The sequence below is a fragment of the Petromyzon marinus genome, chromosome 73, assembly GCF_048934315.1.
Source record: "Petromyzon marinus isolate PM22_M1 ecotype Great Lakes invasive population chromosome 73, UKy_Petmar_22M1.pri1.0, whole genome shotgun sequence".
Taxonomy (NCBI): Eukaryota; Metazoa; Chordata; class Hyperoartia; order Petromyzontiformes; family Petromyzontidae; genus Petromyzon; species Petromyzon marinus.
The window spans coordinates 5,061,475-5,084,719 of NC_133739.1; the positions used below are offsets into that span (position 1 = coordinate 5,061,475).

Sequence of the window (23,245 nt, forward strand, 5' to 3'; positions counted from 1 at the left end):
GATGACTGAGGAGATGGAATCTGCCTCAGCAGTCTGCAATCACTATCTAATTCCATCAAAAAAAGTTACTTGCAGCACCTCACCTATCACCATTCTTAAGGGAAAGAATGTGGTTTAACACCAGGGAGGTCCTGCACAGATTCCATATTTCCTGTCCATCTGCTGCTTATAAGGACTTCCAAAGTTGTGAGTCGGAGGGGGATGCTGTGCGGCGTCAACAGCATGGGCGGGGCAGCCAATGCTAATGTCGGAGTAAAGCGCGAGATAGTGGTGGAGCTGAAGGCGAGGGGCACCATTCAAGTATGCTAGACAATGGAGAGAGGAAGGGGGTAGAGCTTGGGGGAGAGAGAGAGAAGGGGGTAGAGATAGGGGGAGAGAGGGGGGTAGGGATGGGGGGGGGGGGCATTGCACCTCGCTACACACATCCACACTGCTGACAAGAATACACAAATCAAGTCATGACCCAAAGTGGTTGATACATCTTTCCAATGATTGCTGAGTTTCTAACCGTCGTCTCGGTTTAAATTGTCTGTGTTTGAATATATGGATGGCTTCGTGAACTAGTCTTTGTTGATAGCCTACATATATCTGATTTATTGGCCTGGTCAAGGGATATAAAGCGAGGAGCCACTGTGCACATCCAGCAGCAGCAGTAGCAGCAGTAGCAGCAGTGAAAAGGACTTCGGACGAGTTAAGTATAGCTCAACTTAATGGTTTATTCGCAGATAATGTGCAAACACATAGCAACCTTCCCTTTGCACCAATCAGACAACAATAAAAGCTCAGGTGGCAGACGGGTGGGTGGCAAAGGAAGCTTTCCACGTGGGTTGCCTTACTGCACGGCTATGTGGGCGCTAAAAATGCAACTCCTTATCGGCGCCAGTGCTCATGAACAAGAAATAGGTGAGAACAAACGTTTAAATGCACGCACTTTTATTTGCACTGTAATGTACAAACATTATTTTGACATCAGAATTATTCCCATTTGATGTGCTGATTCAAATCGGATGGCACCCTTTCTAAATGTAAAATTTTCTTTATGCAAGCAACTCACTTTTATTCAGCACGTAAAATGTCGTTAATTCCGGGGTCAAAATAGTGGATTTTGTACTTTAGGGTGCAAATAAAAGTGTGTGCATTGAAAGTGTTTTTTTTTACCAAAGTTTAAATGACTGTAGAGAGGACAATGATGGCTTTTACTATGTCAACCCTTGTCCATACAATAAATGAAAGCGTGCACATTGCTACATAACACAATGAAAGGTTGATAGCACGCATCACAGCTGTTACAATTAGACTAATGATCATGCCAATTTCAGTCGTGAAATGACGTTTAGAACACCACAAGACGTATAAGGGGTTTGATTGTCGTATTTGGGATCATTAAGTACCGTACAGTAGGAAAGACGGTAAGACACATGTCGACTGCAATGCTCTAGCAATGCGCGCATGTGGACAACAGTGCATATCGCGAGACCGTATTCAACATGCACAGATTTAGCACCTTAATTGAAAGCATCTATATAAAAAATCATAAGCAAATTTCGTCAATCAAAATAGGGATGACATTTCAGCATTTCACTGTAAAACATGAACACCGTTCTCACCTGCTCGCTCAACTTCAGCATGGCAATGTTGCCCTCTGCGCATAGAAATGGGCATGGAAGAGCAAACGATAATACCATTACGATTATAACTACGTAATTATTTCAGCAATATTAGTATTTACGATCATAATTGTTGGTCTTGCGCTAAGAGGGAACCAAAGCGGCCGCTCCCGCGCCCTGACGAGCGGTGATGTCAGTGCTCCTTTCATTGCTCAGAGGCTCCCCAACAGCAGCTCTGATTGGCCGAGACGTTTGCTCTCATAAATGAACGCGACCATTCGAGATATCAAAAAGGGGGGGGGGGGTAAAAGTAACGAGGATTCATTATTTATTAAAATTACGTTAAGCGCATAAATAGCCCAGGATCGGCGGGACCTGGAGCGATTTTTTTAATGAAATCTTTAATTGAACCTTATGGCAGGACCCTGAGGTCCCGAACAAACGGAAGTCAAAATCGTAAATAATTAATTTATTTTTGACGACTCCATCCCACCGCGCACATAAACGCCGCAACCCACCTGGTGCGAATCATTCACCAAGCACCCGTCGTTGCCAAAATTGCCATAGTCACGAACAAAATTTTGATACTTTGATTAGTGCATCGTATAGAGCTCGTCGAGAGGAATATAATGCCGTATCGTTCGCCTTCAACAGACCTAAAGTGACGTCACAACACAGTTTATGCGAGAGCCGGGGGCTTATGGAACCCCGGGGTCTCGCCATAAGGTTCAATTGTCACGCAAGACGAGTCTGCGTAGAAAATGTTAGCTCGTTAGGCTCCATAGATCCGAACACAGTGGTGCTTTCGGTTATCGCCTACTTCAAGACTCACTTTTATTGCTGCCACGATTATATTTTTGGTCAGCCAAGTCACTGAGGTGATTTCAGAGCGATGGTTCGTTTTAAATTTTTTAGACAAGCTGCCTCAAATAGTGGGTGTTCCATACAGAGAGCTTTTATCTTCCGTTTTAGGTATGGAGTGTCCAATTAACATTGGCTAGTGGACAAAAGTCATGCAGTCTTATTAAGATGCAAATACTTTCCTCACCTGTCATATCATTTGTATCAACCAGGTGCTTATCTACTATAATCCCACGGCAACCTGTATCATGGAAGACTGTTGCATTGTTCTACCTTTCCAGATTTTAGGATTCCGAGCTGGGTTGGATATTGCCTCCGATCCACCCATCTCCACAATCGTGGTATATGTGTAAAGGAGTTCCCGACGACTCACTCGGAGGCTAAGGTAAGTTAAGGGCTTCCGCCAAGGGTTTATTACAAATCCTTAATAATACACAGGGGTGAACAACTTCCCAGGGGGACCAACCAACACGGCCGACCGAGGAGCACAGCCACGTCTCGCCTGGCACTGTGCTCTCCCCTATCCATACCCTCTTGCCCCTCGCTCCCCGTTCCCCATCTTCTCCGACCCTACTCCCCAGCTACGACGCCGGTTACATCACGGGGTCCCCCTTTTATCCTTGAGGAGGGCATGACGTCACATCATCTCCCTGGACAGCACAAGTGACGCCACTTCCCCATTCTACTCCTCTACATTACCCCCCCCTGTGAAAAAAAACAGCCGACCCGGCTGCAATTACCAAGCCAGCGGGGCCCAACCCCCCCCATTGAAGCCTGAACAAGTAACCGTGCACGTGCCCGAAGGTAAAACCGGCTGCTGGAAAACCCCAACCTTAGGGCAGCACGGCATCCCAGGCATCACAATAACAACCAAACGAACGGGAAAAAGTAAGACTGCTTCTTCCGGCCGGCAGTGCCGAGCGGGCACCGGGGGCTGGGCCCTACGAACGGCCGCCCAGGCCATCACCGGAGCCGCATCCCCCTTGAACGGGTATGCGCTGCCGGCCCGCTTCCCCGTGTGGCGTCCGCCGCCGGTGCAGGTGGGCTGTCAGCAGGCAACAGGCCCACCTCCGTAGCCTCCGGTGACGGGGGGGTCCTCGCCGGCACTACTTGGAAGGGCCCTGGGGGCACACAAGCAGGGCGAACGCCGCCCCCGTCAACAGGACCCGGCCGGACAGGCACGATGGACGCATCACCCGCCGGCCGCCCCGGAGTTGGGGGTGGATCCCCCAGAGTAGATGGAACATAGCGTTTGAGCCGGGACGGGTGCAATATCCACCGCCGGCGTCCGAACCGAATCCGGACGCACTGCGGCCGGGGGACTTCCACGACCTCAATGGGACCCTGCCAAGGGCGGTGCAATTTGGCAGATGTGCCAACCGGGACCTGGGGACAATGCAGCCACGCTTTCTGGCCCGCTACCCACGGGAGGCCCGCTGCCTGGTGTTTGGGCAGACCCTCATTAGCCGCCTGACGGCCGGCAGTGCTCTCGGCAGCGGCCTGCCATGCCTCGCGCAGCCCCTCAGCTCGCAGTGTCCCTCAGCTCTCCCAAATGGGAGAGCTGAGGGATACCACAGTCGGGTTAGACTGCCCTCTAATGGAGTAATCCCAACCGAGCCCCCACTAAATTCGCACTTTTCGGTTCTCGCCTACTTCAAGGCTCAACTTTATTGCCGCCACTAATATATTTTTGCTCCTAGGGCCGGATTAAGGCATGAGCTTTAGGGGCTGCAGCCCAGGGGCCTCCGCCAACTGGAGGGCCTCCGCCAGTTGGAGGGCCTCTGCCAGCTGGAGGGCCTCCGCCAGCTGGAGGGCCTCCGCCAGCTGGAGGGCCTCCGAAAGTTGGAGGGCCTCCGCGATTATAACAAGGGTGCACGTTCCACGTTATAACAAGGGTGCACGTTCCACGTACACGTTCCACGTTATAACAAGTGTGCATGTTCCACGTTATAACAAGAGTGCGTGTTCCACGTTACAACAAGTGTACACATTCCATATTAGAACCAAGGTGCACGTTGCACGTTAGAACAAGGGAGAACGTTCCACGCTAGAACAAGTGTACACGTTCCACGTCATAACAAGGGTGCACGTTCCACGTTATAACAAGTGTACACGCTCCACATTATAACAAGGCTGCACGTTCCACGTTACAACAAGTGTACACGTTCTACATTACAACAATTGCACACGTTCCACGTTATAACAAGTGTACACGTTCCACATTATAACAAGTGTACACGTTCCGCATTATAACAAGTGTACACGTTCCACATTATAACAAGTGGACACGTTCCGCATTATAACAAGTGTACACGTTCCACGTTATAACAAGTGTACACGTTCCACATTTTAACAAGAGTGCGTGTTCCACGTTACAACAAGGGTGCACGTTCCACTTAAGAAGAAGTGTTCGCGTTCCTCATTATAACAAGGGAGCATGTTCCACATTTGAAGATGGGTGCACGGTCCACGTTATAACAAAGGTGCACGTTGCACGTTAGAACAAAGGTACACGTTGCACGTTAGAACAAGCGAGCACGTTCCACGTTATAACAAGTATGCACGTTCCACATTATAACAAGTGTACACGTTCCACGTTACAACAAGTGTGCACGTTCCACATTATAACAAGTGTACACGTGCCACGTTATAACAAGTGTACACGTTCCACGTTAGAACAAGGGAGCACGTTCCAAGTCATAACAAGGGTGCCCGTTCCACATTATAACAACTGTACACGTTCCACGTTATAACAAGTGTACACGTTCAACGTTTTAACAAGAGTGCATGTTCCACGTTACTACAGGGGTGCACGTTCCACTTTAGAAGAAGTGTTCGGGTTCCTCATTATAACAAGGGTGCATGTTCCACGTTTGAAGATGGCTGCACGTTCCACGTTATAACAAAGGTGCACGTTGCATGTTAGAACAAAGGTACACGTTGGACGTTAGAACAAGGGAGCACGTTCCACATTATAACAGGTGTGCATGTTCCACGTTATTACAAGGGTGTGCGTTCCACGCTAGAACAAGTGTACACGTTCCACATTAGAACAAGTGAGGTGTACACGTTCCACGATATAACAAGTGTACACGTTCCACGTTGCAATAAGTGTACACGTTCCACGTTATAACAAGTGTACACGTTCCACGTTTTAACAAGAGTGCGTGTTCCACGTTACAACAAGGGTGCACGTTCCACTTTAGAAGAAGTGTACACGTTCCTCATTATAACATGGGTGCATGTTCCACGTTTGAAGATGGGTGCACGTTCCACGTTATAACAAGTGTACACGTTCCACGTTTTAACAAGTGTACACGTTCCACGCTAGAACAAGTGTACACGTTCCACATTATAACAAGGATGCACGTTCCACATTATAACAAGTGTACACGTTCCACGTTATAACAAGTGTACACGTTCCACATTATAACAAGTGTACACGTTCCACGTTCGTGCACGTTCCACGTTATAACAAATGTACACGTTCCACGTTACAACAATTGTACACGTTCCACGTTATAACAAATGTACACGTTCCAAGTTATGAGAAAGGTGCACGTTCCACATTATAACAAGGGTGCACGTTCCACTTTAGAAGACGTGTTCGAGATCCTCATTATAACAAGCGTGCATGTTCCACGTTTGAAGATGGGTGCACGGTCCACGGTATAACAAAGGTGCACGTTGCATGTTAGAACAAGCGTGCACGTTCCACGATATAAGAAGGGAGCACGTTCCACGTTATAACAAGAGTACACGTCCCACGTTTTAACAAGGCTGCACGTTCCACGTTATAACAAGTGTACACGTTCCACATTATAACAAGGCTGCACGTTCCACGTTACAACAAGTGTACACGTTCTACGTTACAACAATTGTACACGTTCCACATTATAACAAGTGTACACGTTCCACATTATAACAAGTGTACACGTTCCACGTTATAACAAGTGTACACGTTCCACATTATAACAAGTGTACACGTTCCGCATTATAACAAGTGTACACGTTCCACGTTATAACAAGTGTACACGTTCCACGTTATAACAAGTGTACACGTTCAACGTTTTAACAAGTGTACACGTTCCACGTTTTAACAAGAGTGCGTGTTCCACGTTACAACAAGGGTGCACGTTCCACTTAAGAAGAAGTGTTCGCGTTCCTCATTATAACAAGGGTGCATGTTCCACGTTTGAAGATGGGTGCACGTTCCACGTTATAACAAAGGTGCACGTTGCACGTTAGAATAAAGGTACACGTTGCACGTTAGAACAAGCGAGCACGTTCCACGTTATAACAAGGATGCACGTTCCACATTATAACAAGTGTACACGTTCCACGTTACAACAAGTGTGCACGTTCCACATTATAACAAGTGTAGACGTGCCACGTTATAACAAGTGTACACGTTCCACGTTAGAACAAGGGAGCACGTTCCAAGTCATAACAAGGGTGCCCGTTCCACATTATAACAAAGGTGCACGTTCCATGCTAGAACAAGTGTACACGTTCCACGTTATAACAAGTGTACACGTTCCACGTTTTAACAAGAGTGCGTGTTGCACGTTACAACAGGGGTGCACGTTCCACTTTAGAAGAAGTGTTCGGGTTCCTCATTATAACAAGGGTGCATGTTCCACGTTTGAAGATGGCTGCACGTTCCACGTTATAACAAAGTTGCACGTTGCATGTTATAACAAAGGTACACGTTGGACGTTAGAACAAGGGAGCACGTTCCACATTATAACAGGTGTGCATGTTCCACGTTATAACAAAGGTGTGCGTTCCACGCTAGAACAAGTGTACACGTTCCACATTAGAACAAGTGAGATGTACACGTTCCACGATATAACAAGTGTACACGTTCCACGTTGGAACAAGTGTACACGTTCCACGTTATAACAAGTGTACACGTTCCACGTTTTAACAAGAGTGCGTGTTCCACGTTACAACAAGGGTGCACGTTCCACTTTAGAAGAAGTGTACACGTTGCTCATTATAACAAGGGTGCATGTTCCACGTTTGCAGATGGGTGCACGGTCCACGTTATAACAAGTGTACACGTTCCACATTATAACAAGGGTGCAAGTTCCACGTTATAACAAGAGTGCGTGTTCCACATTATAACAAGTGTCCACGTTCCACGTTATAACAAGTGTACACGTTCCACATTATAACAAGGGTACACGTTCCACGTTATAACAAGTGTACACGTTCCATGTTATAACAAGTGTACACGTTCCACGCTAGAACAAGTGTACACGTTCCACGTTATAACAAGGATGCACGTTCCACATTATAACAAGTGTACACGTTCCACATTATAACAAGTGTACACGTTCCACGTTGGTGCACGTTCCACGTTTTAACAAGAGTGCGTGTTCCACCTTACAACAAGGGTGCACGTTCCACTTTAGAAGAAGTGTACACGTTCCTCATTATAACAAGGGTGCATGTTCCACGTTTGAAGATGGGTGCACGGTCCACGTTATAACAAAGGTGCACGTTGCACCTTAGAACAAGGGAGCACGTTCCACGATATAACAAGTGTACACGTTCCACGCTAGAACAAGTGTACACGTTCCACGTTATAACAAGTGTACACGTTCCACGTTAGAACAAGGGAGCACGTTCCAAGTCATAACAAGGGTGCCCGTTCCACATTATAACAAAGGTGCACGTTCCATGCTAGAACAAGTGTACACCTTCCACGTTATAACAAGTGTACACGTTCCACGTTTTAACAAGAGTGCGTGTTGCACGTTACAACAGGGGTGCACGTTCCACTTTAGAAGAAGTGTTCGGGTTCCTCATTATAACAAGGGTGCATGTTCCACGTTTGAAGATGGCTGCACGTTCCACGTTATAACAAAGTTGCACGTTGCATGTTATAACAAAGGTACACGTTGGACGTTAGAACAAGGGAGCACGTTCCACATTATAACAGGTGTGCATGTTCCACGTTATAACAAAGGTGTGCGTTCCACGCTAGAACAAGTGTACACGTTCCACATTAGAACAAGTGAGATGTAGACGTTCCACGATATAACAAGTGTACACGTTCCACGTTGGAACAAGTGTACACGTTCCACGTTATAACAAGTGTACACGTTCCACGTTTTAACAAGAGTGCGTGTTCCACGTTACAACAAGGGTGCACGTTCCACTTTAGAAGAAGTGTACACGTTGCTCATTATAACAAGGGTGCATGTTCCACGTTTGCAGATGGGTGCACGGTCCACGTTATAACAAGTGTACACGTTCCACATTATAACAAGGGTGCAAGTTCCACGTTATAACAAGAGTGCGTGTTCCACATTATAACAAGTGTCCACGTTCCACGTTATAACAAGTGTACACGTTCCACATTATAACAAGGGTACACGTTCCACGTTATAACAAGTGTACACGTTCCATGTTATAACAAGTGTACACGTTCCACGCTAGAACAAGTGTACACGTTCCACGTTATAACAAGGATGCACGTTCCACATTATAACAAGTGTACACGTTCCACATTATAACAAGTGTACACGTTCCACGTTGGTGCACGTTCCACGTTTTAACAAGAGTGCGTGTTCCACCTTACAACAAGGGTGCACGTTCCACTTTAGAAGAAGTGTACACGTTCCTCATTATAACAAGGGTGCATGTTCCACGTTTGAAGATGGGTGCACGGTCCACGTTATAACAAAGGTGCACGTTGCACCTTAGAACAAGGGAGCACGTTCCACGATATAACAAGTGTACACGTTCCACGCTAGAACAAGTGTACACGTTCCACGTTATAACAAGTGTACACGTTCCACACTAGAACAAGTGTACACGTTCCACGTTATAACAAGGATGCACGTTCCACATTATAACAAGTGTACACGTTCCACGTTATAACAAGTGTACACGTTCCACATTATAACAAGTGTACACGTTCCACGTTGGTGCACGTTCCACGTTATAACAAGTGTACACGTTCCACATTATAACAAGTGTGCACGTTCCACGTTATAACAAGTGTACAAGTTCCACGTTACAACAATTGTACACGTTCCACGTTATAACAAATGTACACGTTCCAAGTTATGAGAAAGGTGCACGTTCCACATTATAACAAGGGTGCACGTTCCACTTTAGAAGACGTGTTCGAGATCCTCATTATAACATGGGTGCATGTTCCACGTTTGAAGATGGGTGCACGGTCCACGGTATAACAAAGGTGCACGTTGCATGTTAGAACAAGCGTGCACGTTCCACGATATAAGAAGGGAGCACGTTCCACGTTATAAGAAGAGTACACGTCCCACGTTTTAACAAAGCTGCACGTTCCACGTTATAACAAGTGTACACGTTCCACATTATAACAAGGCTGCACGTTCCACGTTACAACAAGTGTACACGTTCTACGTTACAACAATTGTACACGTTCCACGTTATAACAAGTGTACACGTTCCACATTATAACAAGTGTACACGTTCCGCATTATAACAAGTGTACACGTTCCACGTTTTAACAAGTGTACACGTTCCACGTTTTAACAAGAGTGCGTGTTCCACGTTACAACAAGGGTGCACGTTCCACTTAAGAAGAAGTGTTCGCGGTCCTCATTATAACAAGGGTGCATGTTCCACGTTTGAAGATGGGTGCACGGTCCACGTTATAACAAAGGTACACGTTGCACGTTAGAACAAGCGAGCACGTTTCACGTTATAGCAAGGATGCACGTTCCACATTATAACAAGTGTACACGTGCCACGTTATATCAAGTGTACACGTTCCACGTTAGAAAAAGGGAGCACCTTCCAAGTCATAACAAGGGTGCCCGTTCCACATTATAACAAAGGTGCACGTTCCACGCTAGAACAAGTGTACACGTTCCACGTTATAACAAGTGTACACGTTCCACCTTTTAACAAGAGTGCGTGTTCCACGTTACAACAGGGGTGCACGTTCCACTTTAAAAGAAGTGTTCGGGTTCCTCATTATAACAAGGGTGCATGTTCCACGTTTGAAGATGGCTGCACGTTCCACGTTATAACAAAGGTGCACGTTGCATGTTAGAACAAAGGTACACGTTGGACGTTAGAACAAGGGAGCAGGTTCCACATTATAATAGGTGTGCATGTTCCACGTTATTACAAGGGTGTGCGTTCCACGCTAGAACAAGTGTACACGTTCCACATTAGAACAAGTGAGGTGTACACGTTCCACGATATAACAAGTGTACACGTTCCACGTTGCAATAAGTGTACACGTTCTACGTTGTAGCAATGGTGCACGTTCCACGTTGGAACAAGTGTACACGTTCCACGTTATAACAAGTGTACACGTTCCACGTTTTAACAAGAGTGCGTGTTCCACGTTACAACAAGGGTGCACGTTCCACTTTAGAAGAAGTGTACACGTTCCTCATTATAACAAGGGTGCATGTTCCACGTTTGAAGATGGGTGCCCGTTCCACGTTATAACAAGTGTACACGTTCCACATTATAACAAGGGTGCAGGCTCCACGTTATAACAAGAGTGCGTGTTTCACGTTATAACAAGTGAACACGTTCCACATTATAACAAGTGTGCACGTTCCACGTTATAACAAGTGTACACGTTCCACATTTTAACAAGAGTGCGTGTTCCACGTTACAACAAGGGTGCACGTTCCACTTAAGAAGAAGTGTTCGCGTTCCTCATTATAACAAGGGTGCATGTTCCACGTTTGAAGATGGGTGCACGTTCCACGTTATAACAAAGGTGCACGTTGCACGTTAGAATAAAGGTACACGTTGCACGTTAGAACAAGCGAGCACGTTCCACGTTATAACAAGGATGCACGTTCCACATTATAACAAGTGTACACGTTCCACGTTACAACAAGTGTGCACGTTCCACATTATAACAAGTGTACACGTTCCACGTTATAACAAGTGTACACGTTCCACATTATAACAAGTGTACACGTTCCGCATTATAACAAGTGTACACGTTCCACGTTATAACAAGTGTACACGTTCCACGTTATAACAAGTGTACACGTTCAACGTTTTAACAAGTGTACACGTTCCACGTTTTAACAAGAGTGCGTGTTCCACGTTACAACAAGGGTGCACGTTCCACTTAAGAAGAAGTGTTCGCGTTCCTCATTATAACAAGGGTGCATGTTCCACGTTTGAAGATGGGTGCACGTTCCACGTTATAACAAAGGTGCACGTTGCACGTTAGAATAAAGGTACACGTTGCACGTTAGAACAAGCGAGCACGTTCCACGTTATAACAAGGATGCACGTTCCACATTATAACAAGTGTACACGTTCCACGTTACAACAAGTGTGCACGTTCCACATTATAACAAGTGTAGACGTGCCACGTTATAACAAGTGTACACGTTCCACGTTAGAACAAGGGAGCACGTTCCAAGTCATAACAAGGGTGCCCGTTCCACATTATAACAAAGGTGCACGTTCCATGCTAGAACAAGTGTACACGTTCCACGTTATAACAAGTGTACACGTTCCACGTTTTAACAAGAGTGCGTGTTGCACGTTACAACAGGGGTGCACGTTCCACTTTAGAAGAAGTGTTCGGGTTCCTCATTATAACAAGGGTGCATGTTCCACGTTTGAAGATGGCTGCACGTTCCACGTTATAACAAAGTTGCACGTTGCATGTTATAACAAAGGTACACGTTGGACGTTAGAACAAGGGAGCACGTTCCACATTATAACAGGTGTGCATGTTCCACGTTATAACAAAGGTGTGCGTTCCACGCTAGAACAAGTGTACACGTTCCACATTAGAACAAGTGAGATGTACACGTTCCACGATATAACAAGTGTACACGTTCCACGTTGGAACAAGTGTACACGTTCCACGTTATAACAAGTGTACACGTTCCACGTTTTAACAAGAGTGCGTGTTCCACGTTACAACAAGGGTGCACGTTCCACTTTAGAAGAAGTGTACACGTTGCTCATTATAACAAGGGTGCATGTTCCACGTTTGCAGATGGGTGCACGGTCCACGTTATAACAAGTGTACACGTTCCACATTATAACAAGGGTGCAAGTTCCACGTTATAACAAGAGTGCGTGTTCCACATTATAACAAGTGTCCACGTTCCACGTTATAACAAGTGTACACGTTCCACATTATAACAAGGGTACACGTTCCACGTTATAACAAGTGTACACGTTCCATGTTATAACAAGTGTACACGTTCCACGCTAGAACAAGTGTACACGTTCCACGTTATAACAAGGATGCACGTTCCACATTATAACAAGTGTACACGTTCCACATTATAACAAGTGTACACGTTCCACGTTGGTGCACGTTCCACGTTTTAACAAGAGTGCGTGTTCCACCTTACAACAAGGGTGCACGTTCCACTTTAGAAGAAGTGTACACGTTCCTCATTATAACAAGGGTGCATGTTCCACGTTTGAAGATGGGTGCACGGTCCACGTTATAACAAAGGTGCACGTTGCACCTTAGAACAAGGGAGCACGTTCCACGATATAACAAGTGTACACGTTCCACGCTAGAACAAGTGTACACGTTCCACGTTATAACAAGTGTACACGTTCCACGTTAGAACAAGGGAGCACGTTCCAAGTCATAACAAGGGTGCCCGTTCCACATTATAACAAAGGTGCACGTTCCATGCTAGAACAAGTGTACACCTTCCACGTTATAACAAGTGTACACGTTCCACGTTTTAACAAGAGTGCGTGTTGCACGTTACAACAGGGGTGCACGTTCCACTTTAGAAGAAGTGTTCGGGTTCCTCATTATAACAAGGGTGCATGTTCCACGTTTGAAGATGGCTGCACGTTCCACGTTATAACAAAGTTGCACGTTGCATGTTATAACAAAGGTACACGTTGGACGTTAGAACAAGGGAGCACGTTCCACATTATAACAGGTGTGCATGTTCCACGTTATAACAAAGGTGTGCGTTCCACGCTAGAACAAGTGTACACGTTCCACATTAGAACAAGTGAGATGTAGACGTTCCACGATATAACAAGTGTACACGTTCCACGTTGGAACAAGTGTACACGTTCCACGTTATAACAAGTGTACACGTTCCACGTTTTAACAAGAGTGCGTGTTCCACGTTACAACAAGGGTGCACGTTCCACTTTAGAAGAAGTGTACACGTTGCTCATTATAACAAGGGTGCATGTTCCACGTTTGCAGATGGGTGCACGGTCCACGTTATAACAAGTGTACACGTTCCACATTATAACAAGGGTGCAAGTTCCACGTTATAACAAGAGTGCGTGTTCCACATTATAACAAGTGTCCACGTTCCACGTTATAACAAGTGTACACGTTCCACATTATAACAAGGGTACACGTTCCACGTTATAACAAGTGTACACGTTCCATGTTATAACAAGTGTACACGTTCCACGCTAGAACAAGTGTACACGTTCCACGTTATAACAAGGATGCACGTTCCACATTATAACAAGTGTACACGTTCCACATTATAACAAGTGTACACGTTCCACGTTGGTGCACGTTCCACGTTTTAACAAGAGTGCGTGTTCCACCTTACAACAAGGGTGCACGTTCCACTTTAGAAGAAGTGTACACGTTCCTCATTATAACAAGGGTGCATGTTCCACGTTTGAAGATGGGTGCACGGTCCACGTTATAACAAAGGTGCACGTTGCACCTTAGAACAAGGGAGCACGTTCCACGATATAACAAGTGTACACGTTCCACGCTAGAACAAGTGTACACGTTCCACGTTATAACAAGTGTACACGTTCCACACTAGAACAAGTGTACACGTTCCACGTTATAACAAGGATGCACGTTCCACATTATAACAAGTGTACACGTTCCACGTTATAACAAGTGTACACGTTCCACATTATAACAAGTGTACACGTTCCACGTTGGTGCACGTTCCACGTTATAACAAGTGTACACGTTCCACATTATAACAAGTGTGCACGTTCCACGTTATAACAAGTGTACAAGTTCCACGTTACAACAATTGTACACGTTCCACGTTATAACAAATGTACACGTTCCAAGTTATGAGAAAGGTGCACGTTCCACATTATAACAAGGGTGCACGTTCCACTTTAGAAGACGTGTTCGAGATCCTCATTATAACATGGGTGCATGTTCCACGTTTGAAGATGGGTGCACGGTCCACGGTATAACAAAGGTGCACGTTGCATGTTAGAACAAGCGTGCACGTTCCACGATATAAGAAGGGAGCACGTTCCACGTTATAAGAAGAGTACACGTCCCACGTTTTAACAAAGCTGCACGTTCCACGTTATAACAAGTGTACACGTTCCACATTATAACAAGGCTGCACGTTCCACGTTACAACAAGTGTACACGTTCTACGTTACAACAATTGTACACGTTCCACGTTATAACAAGTGTACACGTTCCACATTATAACAAGTGTACACGTTCCGCATTATAACAAGTGTACACGTTCCACGTTTTAACAAGTGTACACGTTCCACGTTTTAACAAGAGTGCGTGTTCCACGTTACAACAAGGGTGCACGTTCCACTTAAGAAGAAGTGTTCGCGGTCCTCATTATAACAAGGGTGCATGTTCCACGTTTGAAGATGGGTGCACGGTCCACGTTATAACAAAGGTACACGTTGCACGTTAGAACAAGCGAGCACGTTTCACGTTATAGCAAGGATGCACGTTCCACATTATAACAAGTGTACACGTGCCACGTTATATCAAGTGTACACGTTCCACGTTAGAAAAAGGGAGCACCTTCCAAGTCATAACAAGGGTGCCCGTTCCACATTATAACAAAGGTGCACGTTCCACGCTAGAACAAGTGTACACGTTCCACGTTATAACAAGTGTACACGTTCCACCTTTTAACAAGAGTGCGTGTTCCACGTTACAACAGGGGTGCACGTTCCACTTTAAAAGAAGTGTTCGGGTTCCTCATTATAACAAGGGTGCATGTTCCACGTTTGAAGATGGCTGCACGTTCCACGTTATAACAAAGGTGCACGTTGCATGTTAGAACAAAGGTACACGTTGGACGTTAGAACAAGGGAGCAGGTTCCACATTATAATAGGTGTGCATGTTCCACGTTATTACAAGGGTGTGCGTTCCACGCTAGAACAAGTGTACACGTTCCACATTAGAACAAGTGAGGTGTACACGTTCCACGATATAACAAGTGTACACGTTCCACGTTGCAATAAGTGTACACGTTCTACGTTGTAGCAATGGTGCACGTTCCACGTTGGAACAAGTGTACACGTTCCACGTTATAACAAGTGTACACGTTCCACGTTTTAACAAGAGTGCGTGTTCCACGTTACAACAAGGGTGCACGTTCCACTTTAGAAGAAGTGTACACGTTCCTCATTATAACAAGGGTGCATGTTCCACGTTTGAAGATGGGTGCCCGTTCCACGTTATAACAAGTGTACACGTTCCACATTATAACAAGGGTGCAGGCTCCACGTTATAACAAGAGTGCGTGTTTCACGTTATAACAAGTGAACACGTTCCACATTATAACAAGTGTGCACGTTCCACGTTATAACAAGTGTACACGTTCCACATTATAACAAGGGTACACGTTCCACGTTATAACAAGTGTACACGTTCCACGCTAGAACAAGTGTACACGTTCCACGTTATAACAAGGATGCACGTTCCACATTATAACAAGTGTACACGTTCCACGTTATAACAAGTGTACACGTTCCACATTATAACAAGTGTACACGTTCCACGTTGGTACACGTTCCACGTTATAACAAGTGTACACGTTCCACATTATAACAAGGGTGCACGTTCCAGGTTATACCAAGTGTACACGTTCCACGTTATAACAATTGTACACGTTTCAAGTTATGAGAAAGGTGCACGTTCCACATTATAACAAGGGTGCACGTTCCACTTTAGAAGACGTGTTCGAGATCCTCATTATAACAAGGGTGCATGTTCCACGTTTGAAGATGGGTGCACGGTCCACGGTATAACAAAAGTGCACGTTGCATGTTAGAACAAGCGTGCACGTTCCACGATAAAAGAAGGGAGCACGTTCTACGTTATAACAAGTGTACACGTTCCACGTTATAACAAGTGTCCGTTCTCCACGTTACAAGTGAACATGTTCCATATTATAACAAGTGTGCACGTTCCATATTATAACAAGTGTGCACGTTCCACGTTTTAACAAGGGTGCACGTTCCACATTATAACAAGGGTACACGTTCCACGTTATAACAAGGATGCACGTTCCACGTTATAACAAGTGTACATTTCACATTATAACGAGGGTGCACGTTCCATATTATAACAAGGATGCACGTTCCACGTTATAACAATTGTGCATGTTCCACGTTATAACAAGAGTGCGTGTTCCACATTATAACAAGGGTGCACGTTCCACTTTAGAAGAAGTTTGCGTGTTCCACGTTATAACAAGAGTGCGTGTTCCACGTTACAACAAGTGTACACATTCCATATTAGAACAAAGGTGCACGTTGCACGTTAGAACAAGGGTGCACGTTCCATATTATAACAAGTGTACACGTTCCACGTTATAACAAAGGTGCACGTTCCACGTTTTAACAAGAGTGCGTGTTCCACGCTACAACAAGTGTACACGTTCCACTTTAGAAAAAGTGTACGCGTTCCTCATTATAACAAGGGTGCATGTTCCACGTTTGAAGATGGGTGCACGGTCCACGTTATAACAAAGGTGCACGTTGCACGTTAGAACAAGCGAGCACGTTCCACGTTATAAGAAGGATGCACGTTCCACGTTATAACAAGTGTGCGTGTTCCACGTTATAACAAGTGTGCGTTCTCCACGTTACAAGTGTACATGTTCCATATTATAACAAGTGTGCACGTTCCACGTTATAACAAGGGTGCACGTTCCACATTATAACAAAGGGGCACGTTGCACGTTAGAACAAGGGATCACGTTCCACGTTATAACAAGTGTTCATGTTCCACGTTATGACAACGGTGCACGTTCCATGTTGTAACATGGGTTCATGTTCCACGTTATAACAAGGGTGCGTGTTCCACGTTTTAGCGGTATACGTTCCCCGTTGTGCGGAAAGTGCTCTCTCATGGAAGAAGCGCATTCAAATCCACACGCCCATGGGAGAGAGACATGCAAACTCCGGATATACAGCAGGTGTCAGCCGGAGGACCTGGAGAAGAATTCACGCACTCACGGGCAGAGCGACATGCAAACTCCGGATATACAGCAGACCTCAGTGCCAGATTAAGCTACTGCGGGGCCTGTCGCATCTTACCTATGAACGTCATTTTTTGTCTGTCTGTCCTTCTGTCTGTCTGCGCACGCGCGCTTGGGAGGGCTTTGGCACTCAAACGGTGGGGTTTACGTGAAAAAAAAATAGACAGATACCACGCCGTAAGCCCCGCGTTGGGCAAGTGCTATTTCGTTTTCCCGTCCGTCACCTTTTAATTAGTTTAAATAGCGTTTTATAGCGATTTATTTATATTTATTTATTTCCCTTCACCGGCCGGGGCGGGACAACGCAGCAAGCTGCGCATGCGCACAACGCTCATCACGGTTAGCCCCTAGCAACCCACACGCGCCATCGCCGGAGGTGTGCGGCCTTTTTTATTCGCCTGCACACTCTACAAGGTAAGTCGCACTCATTAGTATTATAAGCTCTCCCTCTCTCTCCCCCTGGCGAGGTCTCCCGTCCGCCACCGATCTTGCTGCCCCGCCCCCCCTATCTCTTCTATCTCTAGCCCCGCCCACGTACCCTACCTACATAGCCTCTTGTCACGGCAGCTCTCTCGCCTGCTTCAGCAGTTTTCCTGCTGTGTTTGTCTCACCTGATGACGATCGCTTGTGTTGCGATCGAAACGTCGTGATCTATTATTTTCTACCTGCCTGACTTTACCTAAAGAACCAAAGAGTATAGTATTATAAGCATTTTTAAAATGACACTTTGCATTGCTGACAGGGGTTGCCCCTAGCAACGCACACACGATCGGCACACATTTTCATTTGTGTTAAACATGCAACAAAAACACACAAAACGCTGAGGTTATTTGTTCACAGTGTGATGTCCTCTTCTCCACACCCCACCCCAATGTGTCCTGTTACTACAATAGAGCCCCTAGATATTAATATTATAGCGCTTAGATAGTATTATTGTAGCGCAGCCAGGGGGAGCGGCCCAGCCCCCAGCCTGCCAAGGTGACACCTCAGCTGGCTGCGCACTCTAGGCGAGGCCGGGGGTTCTGCATGGGACTAGGCCTCACCACGGCAAAGTACAATTTGCCTGCTTCTTTCCCTAACCTCACGTTGATAGAAACCCAGTTTTTTTTATCACCTTGCTAATATTACATTAACTATGTTTGTGTGCAGACTACTATTTGTGTTTGCCTGCTCACAACTAATCTTTGAACAATCACTTTGCCATTTTTATTGTTTATTACTTGTCAACTCACCTTTATACGAAACTATTTTCTATAAGCACCTTGATAATATTACATTAATACTGTTTGTGTGCAGTAAACTAATATTTATTTTCCTTGCTTCTTTCACTAAACTCACGTACATATAATCCCGTTATTTTAATAATCACCTTCAACATATCTAAAGATTTATTTTAGAGTGCTCACAAAAAAAAATACCTTGTTCATTAATAATATTCTTATTATTGTGTCAACTAACGTTGACAGAAACCTGAATTTTAAAGAATCACCTTACACATATTACATTCATAATGTTTGTGTGCTGGCAACTAAGATTTCTGAATTTAATTGGTAAATTTTTATATATTTTTAATTGTGTCTAAGTTCTTGTGTGCGTGTAAGTCCATGTGCGTGTGTTGTATATGTGGGTTGTGTGAAAATTTGATGAAAACAATGAAAATTAAATGAAATTTTTAATTTGCATCATTTATCCGAAATTATGTGAATTTGTGAAATTATGCGTATAAATTATGCTAATTCGAGAGATAATCCTATTATTTATGCGAGTGGGTGTGGTTATGTTAATGACAGCCTTTATGATAATCAGACCCCGCCACGTTGACGAGGGTCGGTTATCAATCGGGATAATACAATTAATCGTATGCAGTTATGCTAGTGTGATGCGGATGCCAGAGTCAACTCGGCTACGCTGTTTAACTTCGTATTATCGATTAGAATAATACAATTATTCTCGCTTTAACGTTTATTGAGTGGATTAGTCTGTTTATATTTTAGGTCACCAAGTTCATATCTCAACGCAGAACCAGTTCTTATGCATAGATTTCAGGAAAGAATCACACGACCACTCCTGCATTAATCAATTTATTTCTAATTAAACCTTAACTCTAAAAGATACAACAAGATACATCTCAGAAAAAATCAGACTTATACGCACAGAACTAGATGAGTTAGACAAGACACTCTACAAATCACACTTATCATTGACGGCAATAATGTCCACATCGGATTGGGAACATGTAGACAATATGACTGCCTCTTCAGCTGCTACTATGTCGACCAAATGTAAGGAAAACCTGATTTCCAAATTTAACCTCCTCTTCAACAAAAGACCGGACCCACACACCAAAAAGTTAGACGTTAAGAAAGTCGCAATTAATCGCAGTAACAGTTCTATTTCCGATGGTCTGAAATCCGTTTTAGCTAAAGGTCTAAACTTTGCAGTCACACCTAAACACATACCAGTTAATGATATAATTGCCCAAGTAGACGTTGCTCTCAGGGGCCTGTGGGTCACATCGCTGCAGACGTAGCAAGATCTGAAATCGCTGCAACCCTCAAAAACGCTAAGATGCCAGCTAGCAACCTCAGCAAAGATGAGCGTTTTGAATTATATAAATTAAAAAAGAGGAATGATATTGTAGTCCTCTCAGCTGACAAAGGCAATGCTACTGTCATCATGGATAAAATAGAATACAACAACAAAATTAAAGAATTACTCGACGATGGTAGTTATACAAAAATAAAAAGAGATCCCACCAACAGCCTCGTCACACAAACCAACAAAATAATTTCTGATTCAACCGCATTAATTGATCAATCTAAACAGTTTTCGTTGAAACCTTCTGCTGCCAGGCCACCAAGATTATACGGCTTACCAAAAATACATAAAGTTGATACGCCTCTTCGTCCCATAGTCTCTACTATCAGCTCCCCCACCTACAAACTAGCTCGTTTTTTGTCTGAAATCCTGCGTCCTTTCACTGGAAAGACCACCTCTGCGGTACAAAATTCTACTCACCTGGTATCGACAATCAAGGGTATTTCCCTGTCCCCAGACGACCTGCTTGTCAGTTTTGATGTAGTTTCCTTATTCACCAAGGTTCCTGTACCTGACACCATTGCAATCATTGAAGACTTGGTTCATCAAGGACTAAACACTGAGGTACCCCCCCTGGTGAGACACTGTTTAACCAATACATACTTCACTTGGAATGGAACTTTCTACAAACAAACTGAGGGCACCCCAATGGGCTCCCCCCTTTCTCCAGTAATAGCTAACATTTTCATGGAGAAATTTGAGACTGACGCCATCCAGACTGCCACTCTGCGCCCAACCTTATGGAAGAGGTACGTGGATGACACTTTTGTCATCTGGCCACATGGCCGGCCTGCTCTAGACCAATTCTTCGACCACATCAATTCCATACACCCAGCCATCAGATTTACCATGGAAGTCGTAATAGATGGCAAGATACCTTTTTTGGATGTCCTAATTAAAAAGAGACCTGATGGTTCAATGAGCCACTCTGTCTACAGGAAAGCTACCCATACGGATGCTTATCTGAAACCGGATTCCCACCACCATCCATCACAGAAGAATTCTCTCATCAAGACTCTGTATCATAGAGCCCAATGCATATCCGACCAGGAACACATAAGCAGTGAACTCAAGCACGTACACCAAGCTCTTAGGGCTAATGGTTACTCCGACTATACAATCCGCAAAGCTATCACTCAAACCATGAAGAAGAACCCTCTTGAGGAGCCTTTCAAAACCATCACTTTACCCTACATTGCGGGGATCACAAAAAAAATCTCCAAAATCTTGAATAAACACAAGATCCAGGTCTGTTTCAACACATTACATAAAATCCGTGATCTGGTTCCGTCTGTAAAAGATGTGATTCCGGACATACAATACCCTGGTGTCTACAAACTAAGTTGCCTCTGTGGTAGTAGTTACATTGGAGAAACCAAACGCCATGTCTCGGACCGCATTCGTGAACACAAAGCAGACCTTAAACACGGTAGGACCAACACCTCGGCCGTGGCAGATCATTGTTCTAATTCAGTAGGCTCACATGCCATTGACTTTTCCAAGACAGAGGTTCTTTGTAAGCCATCTGGCTTCCATGAGAGATTCGTTCATGAGGCTATCCACATATACAAGCACAGAGACAATTTCAACCGAGAAGATGGATTCTATCTTAGCAATCATTGGAAAGATTTGATAAACCATTTCAGGTCTTAATTGATTGTTCACGCTTACAGTGGCTTTCAGACAGCATACATTATTAAAAAAATTCGTCTCCCCCTCCTCTTTTCAGAATATAGATGGACTAGTCCTAAATAAACTGCCAAATCGTTGCGCGTGGCGCTAACGTTTTTTTATAAATAAATAAATGCGCCGTTTAAAAATAAATTTATGCAAACCAACACACCTGAAGACGACCGTTTGAGTTATGGTCGAAACGTCGTGAGAATTTTTTTATTGTTTTATATATATTTTATTATTTTGTTGTTTCCCTTCAACGTGACTTTACCGAAAAAACTAAGAATATGATGTAACATTGTTGAGATTGGCAATGTGCTGCACGAATTCTCTCGAGCGACTCGTGACTTTGCTTGGCCAACCATCTTTGTTTTCGTCCGTTAGCCTTTCGACATTTTTTTGCGAGGGGATCTTCGTCCTCGTCCATAATTCGTTATTGGAAGTGAAAAAATCTTTAAGGAGCATTATGAAGGCAAATAGAGAGAGAAGAGTGGGCCGCCTGTCCTTGGCCTCTCCTCGCTCTTCTCTCTCTCTCTCGCAATCGTTCATCATATGCATCATACAAAGATAGATAAAGTAGTGCGCTTACCAACGTTATCGAACGTCTGTCCCTGCGACTTGTTGATTGTGATAGCGTATGCGGGGAGAATGGGAAATTGTCGCCAAACAAATGGAAAAGTCGTGTCGGTGGGGGCCTCGTCGATTCTGGCCATCGATTCCGGAAATCAACACAGAATCGCCTCGTTCTGCAGATCGATTCCAACGTAATCGAAAGTCCGTCCGTGCGCCTCCGTCGTTCAAACCTACGCGCCCCCTGCATGAAAACGACGGGAAGTGCAGCGTTCATCACAGATAAAGCTCGGCGTTTGTATGTGTAGATGGAGATAGAAGATAGATTGAGGGGACATCGAAAGGGAGTGTGTGGGGTGTGTACGTGTGGAGTGTGTGTAGTGTGTGTGTGTATGGTGTGTGTGTAGTGTGTGTGTATGGTGTGTGTGTGTGTAGTGTGTGTGTATGGTGTGTGTATGTAGTGTGTGTGGGGGGGTGTATGGGGGGGTGTATGTGTGCAGTGTGTGTAGTGTGTGTGTGTATGGTGTGTTTGTGTAGTGTGTGTGTGGGGGTGTATGTGGGGTATGTGGGGTATATGTGTGTGGAGTGTGTGTGGGTAGTTTGTGTGTGTGGAGTGTGCGTGGAGTTTGTGTCTGGTGTGTGTGGGGACTGTGTGTAGGATGTGTGTGTGTGGGGGGGTGTATGTGTGGAGTGTGTGTAGT

General features: G+C 44.8%; 1 long non-coding RNA gene across 1 annotated transcript; it reads right to left on the bottom strand.

Annotated features, from left to right (window-relative positions):
• Positions 1 to 696: 696 nt before the first annotated feature.
• On the bottom strand, positions 697 to 22,926 carry LOC142906982 (uncharacterized). The gene is made up of 2 exons (XR_012930610.1): positions 22,564 to 22,926; positions 697 to 3,589 (listed from the first exon to the last, which is right to left on the bottom strand). It is a non-coding gene; the product is annotated as an uncharacterized LOC142906982 (long non-coding RNA).
• Positions 22,927 to 23,245: the final 319 nt, after the last annotated feature.